General features: G+C 37.1%; 1 protein-coding gene and 1 long non-coding RNA gene across 4 annotated transcripts in view; both read left to right on the top strand.

Moving 5' to 3' along the window:
• The window catches only part of LOC6039267 (lysophospholipid acyltransferase 1), a 110,522-nt gene that overhangs the window by 76,722 nt on the left and 21,207 nt on the right, over positions 1–12,593 (top strand). The window lies entirely within an intron of this gene.
• LOC119768679 lies at positions 911–1,758 on the top strand. The gene is made up of 4 exons (XR_005278142.1): positions 911–1,103; positions 1,162–1,240; positions 1,312–1,379; positions 1,477–1,758. It is a non-coding gene; the product is annotated as an uncharacterized LOC119768679 (long non-coding RNA).

Here is a 12,593-nt window from a genome sequence, read left to right on the forward strand (position 1 = left end):
TTAGAATGAGCTGAGTGCCGTTAAAAAGAGCTCTTAGTGCCGATGGAAACGTGTGTGTGTGTGGTCCAATAAAATTCCGGCCGGCATCAAAATTATGGAAAACTATTATTTGTATCAAACTTGGATTTAGAAATAGCCACTGAACCATCTTTATCTTTTCGAAAAAAATAAAAATCCGACGTTTGTTTAGCGAAAAAAATCTTTTTGTGTTATTGTACCAAAAACCACAAAAAAATCAATATATTTTTCAGCGAGCCCAAACTTGCAAACTATGATACTCATAGTCGCAGAAAAATATGTCAAATCGTGTCTGTTAATAAGGCTTCTGATTCCCAAGATTTGAAGCTTAAATAAAAATTACCGTTTTATTTTTTGGGCTTAGTTGCAGATATTGCTTGAGACTTTGTAACCTGCCTGCTGCAGTTTACCATCGCAACAGTAAAAGTCTGCGAATAATAAGAAGAGTGCCCTAAGCCATCCCGATCAGGGCCAAATTTGATCTTTTGTCTGCTAGATTTTTTATAAAACCACTACACTTACAACACAGACAAGAAGCCAAGAACCATCATCATCATCGATCGCGGCTTCCCAGCAGCCGATCGATGCCGATTGCGCGCTTACTCTCGCGAGTGCGTGATCTCCCAGCTAACCGTACGCACATAAGGCACGTATGCACTAGATATTGGGCAATTTCAAAACTGAAGGCCGATCGTTGATTAATTACCCTAGCACAAAACACAACAAGCACATCCACCGATTATGTTTATGCTCATCACCACATCAACATACCGGACCAACATTAACCATGCCAGCATCAAACTAATTTCCCGAGGGGGAAATCAAGGCGAGCAGCCACCCTGGCGACGCCCCGTACTCACTCTCCAATCTCTTATCGGCCACCGTCAACCAGAGCCGTGAGTGATAAGACGAGGCGCGATCGGTCAACCAATATAGCCGATCGTCGCCCGCAGATCGTCATCAGTCACTGGTTTAGCGTAAAGGAGACCGCGTCGATCGTCAACCCGTCAACTTTTCCGCCGGACGATCGACCTCAGGAAGAAGTTTTGTTCGAGGATTTTTGTGGTGAAAACCGTCTCACCAGTGTAATTTTTGCGGATTTTGTGGTGTTAGCATAATTGTAATTTTGATTGTTTCGCCTAGGAGGAAGAACAAGGCGTGGAATAATAACCGCACTGGAGTGCGAGGTGCCGCGACACCGTAAATTGGTCGTGGTGGAGAGGTAGAGTGGCGACCCTCCCTCGTGTGCTTAATTGGTGTTAATTTGAGTCTTTTTGTACTTTTGTGTGCTAGTGAGGTGGCGTCTACGTTCAGCATGGATAGCATGGCCATGCTGGAGTAGTTAGGAGTACTTGAGATCGGTAAGAAAAAGATCTAACCGCCATTCTAAAATAAGTCCCAAAAAATGTGCTTCGTCCCTGAAATGTGTGCTAATTTCTATTGTCTGCCATTGTGCAGGCCTTCATTTCCTGTTTCGCAAGCTAAATTCCATCATGGCTGGAGCCGTGGTGTGGAGCAGTGCGCTGCTGTGCATTCCTGCCGACTGGACGGCGGGGCAAATGCACCGGATGGCCGGCGTTCTCGCCGGTGACCAAGCTGGGTTCTGCCCGGGCAGCAACGTTGTTCCGGATCGTCGAGGGATACACGGGGGTCACACACACACAGGTTTACACCCGCAACTCTAGTTTTAAGGACGCCAACTAGGTTTAGTTCGCCAATATAGATGTAAGTACGCTAAAATCCCCTCTTTTATTTCTGTGTAGGTTGAATTTATCCTTGTCTTGGGAGGGCTGGTTGATTATCTGGGATTCTGTTGGAATTCGACCCATTTTTATTGTTTGCTGTGTTCTATTGCATCTGTGCAGGAAATGGTACTCCTGCTATTCAATAGTACTCCATCTTGTCTCATGCTCGCACTATCCCCGGAAATGGGGAGGTGACAACTTCTCAGAAAAATAAGTAGTTATAATCTAAAAAAAATACATGTTTTTTTCATTCGATTTTTCACACATAAAATTTGAACGCTTAAAAAACCCATTTATGAAAAAATTACATCGAAAAACTTTGCTGACTTATTTGAATAGTTTAAATCAAATTTGCAGTGGACAGTATTCAAGTTATAGCGATTTTAAATTAATTTTTGGTTAAAACTAGAGGAGGGCAAAACCGCTCTTTTTAAGGAGCCGAATTTTGGAAAATAGGATATTTTCCAGGAAGATGTGATTTTTAAAAGTTTTTTTTTCGGTTCTCAAGATGTCGGAAAAGGCCCGTTTTTTCTATCCTAAAGTATTTGAAACAATACACCGTGGGACAATTTTGGAATATTTGTTTTATAAGCATTGATATGAAAAATTGCATTTACAATCCTCAAAACAAATTTGTGGCTACAATTTGTTGGAAATTCTATGAATTAAATTTATAAACATGAAAATATACCCAGGTTTTCAAAATAATTCCATCTTGGAACGGTTCTTTCTAAAGTTCGGAGTTTCAAAAAGAACAGCGGGTCTTTTTTTGTGAGCCATGGTTCGTTCGTTCTTGTTAGTGAAGCGGCTCTTTGAGCGGTTCGCTCTTTTTTTACCCATCTCTAGTTAAAAAAATCGACGCCATTTTTGTGATGTTTAAAAACTTCATTTTCCTGTTTGCTTTTCTTTCAGAGGCTGTATCTCAGCAACACTTGATCCATTCTTCAATGTCTTTTCAGGAGAAGCATTTGATAATCACTCTAAAATGTTCTACTTTAGTTATATTTTACGCATTTCGACGTTGTCGTGCTATCTTGTCGCACGGGGTTTTTGACGTTCCGAGAAAAAACGCGTTTTGAATTTTTGACCTTGAATACACAAAAAAAATTGAGCAAGGATTGTTTACATTGTCCCGAAGTTTCGTTGAATTCAGTTGCCGGAGTCCCGAGATATAATTAAAAATGTTTACGGTAATTTTCAGGTCAAAAAGGGCACGACAAGATTGAAACTTCACAGCAAAAATCCGACATCACCTTCGTCAAAAAGACGCTTAACACCTAAACTCCCAAGCTCGAGAAAAAGGGAGAATTTCCATACAAATCCCCCCTTTTTCTCGAGCTTGGGAGTTAAGGTGTTAATATTACACACTGCATGTACACACAAAAAAGTAGCAACCGACGGGATTCAAACCCAGCACCAACAGTAAGGGCTGGCGTCGTTGCCCGCTCGGCCATCGAGACGATGAAAGTTTTTTTTAGGAAGTTTTCTGAACTTTTCGAAAAAAAATACTATTTTCAGGATTGGTCAAGCTTCAAGCCGGGAACCGTGGTGTAGAGGTAAGCGTGATTGCCTCTCACCTAGTCGGCCTGGGTTCGATCCAAGACGGTTACGGTGGCATTTTTTGAGACGAGATTTGTCTGATCACGCCTTCCGTCGGACGGGGAAGTAAATGTTGGCACCGGTCTAACCTAGAGGTTAGGTCGTTAGCTCAGTCCAGGTGTAGGAGTCGTCTCCCTGGGTCCTGTCTCGATGGAGTTGCTGGGTAGGCGGTTGGACTCACAATCCAAAGGTCGTCAGTTCGAATCCCGGGGTGGAAGGGAGCTCAGGTGTAAAAAGAGGTTTGCAATTGCATCAACAATCAAGCCTTCGGACACTAAGTGTCGTATATTTTCAAAAATTTTAAACCAAAACTATTATTGCAAAAGGGTCAAACATTCAACATTACGCCCATTTAAAATGCTAGTCTTGGTTTAAAAAATTAGAAAAACAAAATTTTCGAAAAGATCGGAAAATTTCACGAATGTTTCATATTTTAACATTGAAAATCGGACCATTAATTGCTGAGATATCGACATTAGAAAATGGTGGGTTGTTTGGGTGAGACTTGGAAAACATCAATTTTCCTGTTTTTAAACTTTTGCATGTCAATATCTCAGCAACTAGGGTCGTATCAACAAAATTCAAAAAAGCAAAATATACAGAATTTTCTCAACCTTCAAAAATATTTTTTTTCAAATGTGGGCAAATATGTGCACTAGTTTAAAAACAATGAAAAACTGTGACTATTTTCAAAAAAGTCACCTAAAAATTGTTTTAACTTGAAAACGATGCACTTTATCAAAATTTCACTAAAGTACTTTTTGATTGCAAATTTGATTTTACATCGAAAAATAAAATTGAAAAATTTTTGCGAACAATATTTCATTTTTTGAAAAAATCAGTATTGATTCAAAAAATCATAACTCGGTCCAAGATTTTTTGCACAACCTGGAAATTTCTGAAAATTTGGCATTTGATGTCCTCTAAATCACATCAAAAAATTAAAAAAATTAAAATTGTGTGTTTTTTTTTAAATTAAATTAAAAATCAAAAAATTCCTTCAAAAGATACAGGTTTTTGAAGGTTTTTTCATACATAATTTTTTGGATGGACAGCTGCCAAATTTGTATGGAAAATTATATGGACAAACTAGTGATGCAAAATGGCTTCTTTGGGCATACCGAAGGCACCAAAAAAGTTTCAGCCGGATTAAAAAAATCATCAATTTAAATTGAAGAAAAAAAAGGCCGATTTCGTAGAGAATTGCTCTTCAACTATTCAGCACCCATTTCAGTGATGAAAATTAGAACTTTTTAGCATTTATTTTGAAAATTGTTGCTATTCCATTCTGTTATTTTTGGTACCGAAAAGTAGGCTATTTCGTCGTTCAAGAATGACAGGAAAAGTAAGAAGTTTCTCGACGGAATTGCAAACATTTAATGTATAGCACGTTTTGATTGAAAATTTTAATATATTTCTAAAAACTATTAAACACAAATTGCAATATTTTGTCACCTAAAACTCATCTATAATGGGTGTTTTTCCAAAAAAATATTTTGCGCAATTTTTTTGTGTGCTTAGTCGATTAAAAAAACGTATTTTATTAGAATTTTACTTTTTGTTGAAACGTCCTAATGTACTTTGGCCAGATCCTTGCGCTTTTTTTTGTATTGATAAAAAGTGGCCATTTTTGAAATTTTAATAGCCTTCTTGTATGGACAGCTGCCAAAATTATATAGAGATTATATGATGCAACATGACTTCTTTGGTCATAGAAAATGAAAAAAAAGACAAAATTATTCATTATTCGAAGTGTCTCCTTTAACGGTACTTAGCGGCTGGGTGCTGAAAAGACAGAATGCGTAACGTGATTTTAGAATGCTCCCCATACTGCTCCTCACTAATACATCTGCACTACAGCTGTAAACATAAACAAAGTGGAAGGCTATGTTCAAGCTCCAGCGTGACATTTATTTTGCTGCGGAAATGACTTGTTTTGATTTTTTTTAAAATCTGTTCATGTTTAAATTTTTACTTTTTTTGTTCGTAGACTAATCGATTGGCGGCCAAAAGAGGCCTTTTTTGATTTCCACGTGACAAAATATTGCGTCAGAAGTTTGTGGAATTTTTGTGAATCAGAAGAACAACCGAATCGAAGTTCCGAGATTATGTATCTTTGAAGCGCAATAATAATGTTGGAGTAAGATTATTCAATATTATTTGGCATGTGCCATTCATTGATAATTCATCGCTAATATTTCAAAAAACGTCATAAACGTAGGTTTTGCTTAAGACATAGCGCTTATTGAAATGCTAGCGACGAATTTACCCATTCTCGATTTCTACCCTCTTTTTAAGATTTGTTTACGTCGAATACCGCAAAAGCTCGACACCAGCGACAAAATAAATTATAGATCGTTTACAATACTTTCCACTTCTTGGTATCATTTTGCGAACAGTAAATTAGTTCCACTTTGACAGTTCTAAATTGAGGCCGCTTTACGAACAACTATTCTGCACCCAGCTTAGCGGTACACCAGAGTTTTTTGCACCAAGATTTTTGTTGCACTAATTTTATAATCTTCAAATTTGGTTCCCTTCATCGATATAATTTTTACAATCAGATTGTTCCCGGATTGAGTCAATAAGTTTGACAATTTTGGAATAAGAAGACAACAACTTTCTAGGTTGCTATACACCCTTAAACAGAACTAATTTTCATTGGGAAGAACATTAGAAATGACAAACTCCATAAAACATCACTTTGACTCAATGCTTCAAAATGTTGAATAGTTAGTTTGAACATTGTTTTTTGCATCCCTACCCACATGAATCCTAGGGATGTTTACTCAGTGAGAAATTTTTTTTTACAGATTTAAGTTAATAAATTAACTATCGAGAGTCTTAAAGGCTGTTTGAAAATTTTACGATGATGCAGTCTTCGTTTGGGTGTCAGCTTTCCAAGAAATGTGCTCTTGTTTAGGATGTGCACACACTGCATTTTATATATGTTTTATGACACCCATAAGGGAATGTGGCAACAATTCCAGAGATTACTCGTCGCGAGAGTGGTGGTGCGTTGGCGTATTGTACAATTTTCACTGCCGCAGTGCAAAAAAAGGATATTAGTCCCGGAACATAAACTTGGATCAGTGTGGTGCTGACCGGATGTCACGGACGATGAGGCAGATTACACTCACAGTCGTGTGGGTTTCTACAAAGTTGTGTCGTTTGAAATACTACTCTGAAATGCAGGATCTCCTTTTTTTTGACGAGAAAGAAGTAGCATCGTGCAACGTGAAACCAACCGATGCTATCTCGCTCGTTTTTTTCAGGGAAATTCCTCCCTTCAGGAATCAACATGTTAACGAACCTTTTCCTCTGCGAAGTCGGGTTGATTTCGTTCGCAAAAAAAACACGTGCCCTGGCGAGGAAAAACATATTTTCCACTTTCACTCGTGCTTTCCAGGTACGGGGCACGGGAATGCCTTTGATGGTTGTCGGTTTCGGTGTTGGGTCGGTTGATTTTCCGTGAATTTACCGTTCGCGTCCCAACCATAAAGAGCGAATTCAAGAGTGAGCAAAACGTTTCATGATTTTGGATGGCTGAACTTTGAAGGGCCTCACCTCTGTGATGTTGGACGTTTATGGACACGCGTTAGGAACTTTTTTTTTTCTTTTTGGAAACATTTGGTCAGTTTTCCCTGTTTGATTAACTTTAAAATAAAAATCTAGGGAAATCCATTTCTAATTCATGACAAAATCGATTCCCCGTTTTTGCGTAAATTTCATCCGAAATGTTTTCCATTTTCGCTCCAACCTTCCTCGAACTTTTGTGCAGGTAAACTGTGTTGTTTCCGTTTCATGCGAATTCGGTCAACATTTCTCCATCTCGAAAAAAAAGAATCGCTCCAAGCAATGATTTCAATTTCCGAACACCGAAACCAGGACCAAACAAGTCAACAAAACTCTGCACCCCCCGGGTTGGCATAGGAGAGCGGAATTTTCTTGTAATTGTTCCCCGGCTTAGACGAAACGAACCGTCCAAATTTGGTCTTTCTGAATGTTCAGAGTTTGTTTGAACAAAATCAAAACTGCTAAAGGGCTTTTTTTCGATCCTGGTTCTAATCTGACAATGATTTTGGAACGAAAATGGCCGGCGTCCAAATCAAACAAAATTTGTTTGGACGCCGAACTGAGTTCGAGTGGAGTTCGTCAGAACCGTTGTTTGTGCAAATTTGTAAATTTGCGAGAACAAACAGAGTTCAAAGACAGCGCTGTCTTTTAAGCTCATTTTTGCACAAAGCGCAAAGCACTTTAATCAAATAATCAACCCTTATCGGTGCTTATCAGCTGTCCAAATCCGGTCCGGAAGCCGGGTGCTGTCACTCTTTCGGCACGATACATCAAAACAATGTACCCAAAACCTAACCTCAAACTCAGTTCAGTGCAAACGGTTGAGGTGTGTGTGTAACTGCAATTGGCAAAGCTGTCGATTTCGTGGGATCTGACACGGGTGTGCAGGCCGGTTCGGTTCGTTCTAAATTTGGCACGTGAAATAGGATTCTCCACAATTCGAATAACCTCCGCCTGACGAGAGAGAGAGAGAGACTAGAAAGTGTGGAAATAAATCACAGATTTTTTTTTCTTTCTTGGTGGTGTGCTGAATATTTGTCAATTGAAACGACGGGGTTTTATGGTTTGATAATTGTGTTTAAATATATTAGTTTAGGGTGGAGTGTTTCGGTGAGACTGTTTTATATGGGCAAATATGCGGGTAGTTTAAATTTAGCATTAAATATCGAAGAAAATCGATTCCCGCGTCAGCGTTCCGCGAGTGACGACTGTCGAACGGGCAATTTGATGTGATGTGATGCAATCGATGAATTTAAAAAAATAATATTAGATCCCACCGCTACCGGGAAAGCCAACTTTTCACTGTCATTCTACAATTAACATTTTCTCACAATTCGTTGCAAATGATGCAAATTATAGACTCTGACATATCCAATTAGTGGATGGGTTTTGCCACCTAACATATATCTAAACATTGCTTGATTTTTTATAATATGATTTTTTCCTCTTTTTGAGTATCAATCACATCAAAGTCGTTATAATAAACAATACCGTATTTTTCGTAATTACTGAAAATTGCAGCATTGGCAATTTCTTTTTTTTTTTTTCAAATGCCATATTTTAAAAGATGCACTTTTTAATAAATTGCAACGTTTGAAATGAAAACCTTTGAAAAATATAGTATTTTAAGAAATTTTCAAGAATTCATACTAAAATCATTGATGCCAAAAATCTAAACTAAATTTCGCGTCGTAATAATCATATTGCAAATAATTAACAAGTTTGAGTTTCCCAAAAATAGAAAATTTAAAATCCTTCAAAGCTGGTCTGAAAAATCGGGGGGCAAAAAACATGTTATTACAGTCGTCCCTCATATTCGGAACAATTTACAGATCGGCCAATGTTCAACAAATCATATAAAATCGATAATTGAACATAATGATTTGCTTTTACCTTCATGTTAAAGCTTTTCTTGCGATCTTTCGATTGATGTATAGACCGGCTGTACATTTTTACGTTTTATATCAAGTTTTCAAAGAAAAACATTGACCCTTGAAATCCACAAATTCGGAACACTTTTTTCTTACGATGTAAACAAACTTTTTTTCTCTCTCCAGGAGTGCATATTTTTACAAAATAATGACTTTGCACTCTGAAACCAATAAAACTCATGCTTAGTAATGTTTTATGAATGGTCTGATAACTTTTATGTGAAAATATTAGTTAAATTCAGGTGTTCCACAATTGTGGGAGACACAATAACAACCCACAATCATGGAACAGGCAATTTGGAGGGATTGTTTTGGTGCTCTGGATAAAATAGTCTTGAAATGCAGTTTTTGTTTAAAAAGTATTACTTTTACTAGTGAAATAGCAAGAGAATGTCCAAATAAAGGCCCTAAAAATAGCAAGGTCGGCAGAAAAGTTGCATTTTGCATTCTATTGACAAATTACCAGAAAAGTGTTCCGAATTTGTGGGTGTTCCGAATATGTGGGATGACTGTACACCCAACTCTCAGTCGCATGATTGTGATGAATGACGGCATGAAAGTATATCAGAATCTGCATGAAAACTGTCCTCATGCATTTTTTGCGATATAGGGGTATGACATTTTTGCCCGTTACCGACAATTATCGACATTACCGACGGCTGATTGATTGTATTGGAGAAAAAAAATCTAAACAGAACGAGGATTGAACCATCGCCGCGAACCGCGCCATGGACGCTTGATGAATAGGGACGTGGCGTTACATCGTGCTGCCACCTGGTTTTTTTAAACGCAAGAGTGGAAAAGTGCCGAGTCATCGTCTAAAAATAGACGGCGTCCTAACTCGCCCAGCAAAATGAAGTCGATAAAGTAGTCGGTTTCGATAAGAAAAAGTGGAAAACGTGGTCTAAAAATAGCGACGCCATCCCCCTATTGAGAGGGACAGAGCACCAACATAATCTTCTCTCTGGAGTGTTGGTCGGGGACGCGCCAGCATTATATGTGTTTGGCGAGAACTGCAGATCACTGACATGTTTACACGCGGGCAAAAATGAGCTATGAGCTTGCTGCAAAAACTGTTAGAAAATGTAACATTTTCTGCAGCAAATCCACTGTTGCAGATTTTGGTATATATTTTTCCTTTGGGTGTACTAAAAACTTCAAAATTTTAATGAAATTAGAAGTCTAATGAAGTGGAAACCATCTGAAATGCATCTGCATTGATAATCACGTTTGGGCCCGTTTAAATATATTTAGATTTTTTTTATGAAATCTCGCACACAGCACAGCAAAAAAAAAATCGAATAAAAAATAATAGTCAATAATTCAAAATCAAAATCAAATTGTTCGCTCTACAGCATTGCCTTGGCGTTTTCGATTGCGAGATTCCTACTCGAAACTAGGTGTTCGAAGGCCTGATTGATTGTTGAGGCCATTGCAAAACTCTTTTTACACCTAAACTTCCATCCACCCGGGATTCGAACTGACGACCTTTGGATTGTTAGTCCAACTGCCTACCAGCGACTCCACCGAGGACCCAGGAAGACGACTCCTACACCTGGATTGAGCTAACGACCGTTAGACCGGAGCCAACATTAACTTCCCCATCCGACGGAAGGCGTGATCAGACAAATCTCGTCTCGAAAAATGTCAACGGGACCTTCTGGGATCGAACCCAGGCCGACTGGGTGAGAGGCAACCACGCTTACCCCTACACCACGGTTACCGAATAACTAATGATTGCAAATCAACTGACTACGTGTAGAATGCATTCTATGATACTTTTTTTGTTCAAATGTTGAAATGAGTGCTCGTAATTTATTTTTTTTATATATAGTGCAGACTCGAATTCAGAAGGCCTTGGTAAAATTTCACATCGGATAGTTTAAACTTCGGATAATCGAATCACAAAAAAAACTTTTTTTATATTTTTTATTGTTGAGTATGACCCCTCAACTACTCTAAAGTAATTTAGAATTCTTAAATTCATGATGACGGCCAAAATGGTGGTGATGAAATATTTAAATAATTCATTTTTCAATTTTATACCCAAACAACCATTTAAAAAAAAAATTAAATTACAGGCCACGGTGTCAACATTTGAATGAAAAAAGTGTTTTAAAATACATCATACACCTGTCCAGTTGTTTTGCAATCATTGATTTCAAAAATTTCTAAATACTGTCAAAAATTTTATTTTTGCGAGAAAAAAAAAAGTTTTTGCGGTGCTGTACATTGTAATTTCATAAAAGTTCAAAATATTTTTTAACGAGTCTAAACATGTTTAATATGATTATCAATGCAGAAAAAAGCATTTAAGATTGTTCTCAGTTGATTAGACTTCTATTTCCATTGAAATTTTGATATTTTTTTTTGAAAAAATATTTTTTTGCCCTTTTGTTTTTCGGATAAACTTTGAAAAATATTTGCAACGGCCTTAACTTAAACGAGAGTAGTTCTCTAATTCTTCGCAATTTTTTTTTTACGATTTTTAAATTTGTATTTTTGTTTATTTGGATGAATTTTTGTTTATTTGGATGAAATTTTGTCCATACATTCCCTGTACTAAAAGAAGCAAATTTGCAAAATTATTTTTTCCGTTTTTTCAAAACAATTAAACAACAATCTTTTTTTCATGTTTTCATGTTTTCACTCAAGTGAGATTCCTATAGGATTTTTTTTATTTTTCGATTTTTATTATTGTGTTTCATAAAGTCTTTTGTGCCATATACAGCAAAAACCTTTGTGAAAAAAATAAACCTGCACACTGCATGAACAATTTTTGTAAACACGAAAAAAGTTGCATCCGACGGGATTCAAACCCAGCACCAACAGTAAGGAATGGCGCCTTAGCCCGTTCGGCCATCAGACTAATGAAGAATGGAAAGAATAAACACATATTATGAGCTTGAAATTTCAGGGTGTAATATTATTAATACGTAAAAATAATAAAATAATAGGGACGTGGCGTTACATCGTGCTGCCATCTGGTTTTTTAAGCGCAAGAGTGGAAAAGTGCTGAGTCATCGTCTAAAAATAGACGGCATCCTATCTCGCCCAGCTAAATGAAGTCGATAAAGTAGTCGGTTTCGATGAGAAAAAGTGGAAAACGTGGTCTAAAAATAGCGACGCCATCCCCCTATGCAATATTTATTTTTTCCACCCAGGCTTTTTACACGCAGCTGGTTTATTTTTTTGCTGTGTAGTGCATGATGGTTATAGAAGCATTTATTTTTGAAAAATAACGAAAATTAGAAAAAAGGTTTAAAAGCTAAATCAAATGTACAATCGAAAAGTGCTTTGCCGAATAATTTAAAATAAAATAACATAAAAAGCACGATTTTTGAGTCCACTCTTAAAATAATTTTCATAAATTTTGAGATTTTTTTTTTACTTTATGAAGAAAAAGCTGAGATAAATTCCTACAATTTGTTTTTGAGCTACAGCCTCACAAAGAATTTGAATCGATGAAAATTAGTTTTTCTAAGTGTCACCTAAATAGCCTGTAATTTTCAACTAATAATACCTCGGAAACCATTTTTTTTATTTCCAATGTTAAAGAATGGAACTTTTGTGAAAACTTGTGATGCCTAAAAAAATAATTTCCAAATTAATTACTTTTGAACAGGACTATAATTAGATAATTGTCCTCATTCAATATTTTAAACCAAGGAAGTTACTGTCTTCTTATTCAATTGTCAAAATTACGGACCCAATCCTGCATGCA

This window comes from Culex quinquefasciatus, chromosome 3 (assembly GCF_015732765.1).
Source record: "Culex quinquefasciatus strain JHB chromosome 3, VPISU_Cqui_1.0_pri_paternal, whole genome shotgun sequence".
Taxonomy (NCBI): Eukaryota; Metazoa; Arthropoda; class Insecta; order Diptera; family Culicidae; genus Culex; species Culex quinquefasciatus.